This window comes from Egretta garzetta, unplaced genomic scaffold, assembly GCF_000687185.1.
Source record: "Egretta garzetta isolate BGI_Z169 unplaced genomic scaffold, ASM68718v1 scaffold68, whole genome shotgun sequence".
NCBI lineage: Eukaryota > Metazoa > Chordata > Aves > Pelecaniformes > Ardeidae > Egretta > Egretta garzetta.
This window is the reverse complement of record NW_009260774.1, coordinates 6,028,347-6,029,906: the sequence shown is the minus strand read 5'-3', so window position 1 is coordinate 6,029,906 and position 1,560 is coordinate 6,028,347.

Genomic DNA, 1,560 nt, shown 5'->3' with positions numbered 1-1,560 from the left:
TGCCTCATTCATTTTGTATATTCTGTATATTCTGTTATCATTCTCATTATTACTATTATTATTATTCTCTCTTATTAAACTGTCTTTATCTCAGCCCTCGGCTCTAACCTTTTATTTTCTTTCCGATTCTCTCCCCCATCCCCCTGAGGGAGGGGGGGGAGTGAGCGAGCGGCTGCGTGGTGCTGAGTTGCCAGCCGGGTTAAACCACGACACTGTGCTGGGGTTTAGCTTTGATGACTGAAAGGCAGTAGAGAGGATGGGCATGGGGAGCTGAGGGGCCAACAGACTTCTCAAAGTATTCCATAAAGTGTTTATAAATGGAATGACTACGAAGGAGGCCTGTCTGCTATACAGCTTTGCAAATAATTGACTCCTCCAGCCCGCAGAACACAGACTGGAATCTTTCCCAAGGTAAGTGCTGAAAACAACCACCTTGGGTGAGCACCGGCAGCGAGCTCCTGTCTCCCGTGTGCCTGGCAAATGCTTTAATCGGGAAGTTGCTGTTTGAAATAAGGGAAGAAGGAAGGTTGTCATCAGTGACACTCATCTTTATCAATATTTAGAAAAGATACTTACACACATACAGATGCTGTTACAAAAAAGAAAAAAAAAAACAAACCAGTGCTGAGTTCTAGAGGGTTTGAAGCTGCAAATCCTGATCTGACCTACATGCCTCATTGTACAGAGGAGGGGCGCAGGGCGGGAGGGTGAGGGGGCATCTCCAGGGGCAGCAGGGCCCCGCCGCCATGCCAGACTTGCTCTCACGAGTGCTTTCTGAGCTGCTTAGTTTTTCCTCACTCACCTAATTCAAAGCTCAGATTTGTTGTGATAGTCAGGTGTGTAAGCCCCTGATGGATGCTGGATCTGGCCCTCACCCACAGTGTGATTGCCAGGCAACTGCTCTAATGGTTTGTACGCTGAAGATAAATTAAGCCAGGATAAGCATGTGCAATGGCCAAGAAAAGTGACCAAAAGCCACTTGGAACAGCGGCACAGTTGGAGGGGATGACTTATGTTATTTTGTCCCTTTTAATCCATGCATTGCGCTGAAAGGCCAAGCTCCAGCAACAAACTCTGGCATGGCACCAGTACTTTCTTTGCACTTGTCTTTAAGATGTCCATGTTGGCAACTCTTCTCAGCTATTTGCCATGGACTGTACAGGTGCATCCTCTGTGCATTTACATTTTCCACGATACAGTGTCAGGAGCAAGCGAAATATTGGGCCAAACCTACTGTGAAGCCACCACAGCAGCAAGCACCACTGAGCCCAAACCCGTGGCTGGCCATGGCCCCGCCGCCTCTACAGCACCTTCCTAAAGCCAACGAAGTGACTTCAGGCTTCGGAAGCAACAGCATTCCGAGCCCTGCATCGGCTCCAACATTTTTTTGGTATGTGGAAGAAATGTAAGCAAATACTGAAATATTCCTTGCAAGAACGAAGTTTGCGTAGATGATACCAGCACACCGTCCTCCAACTGGGGTGAACGCAATTACACGCGAACACTTTCATGATGCCCAGTTCCCCCAGGAACCCCGGCCCCTGTCCCGCCTCCACAGCC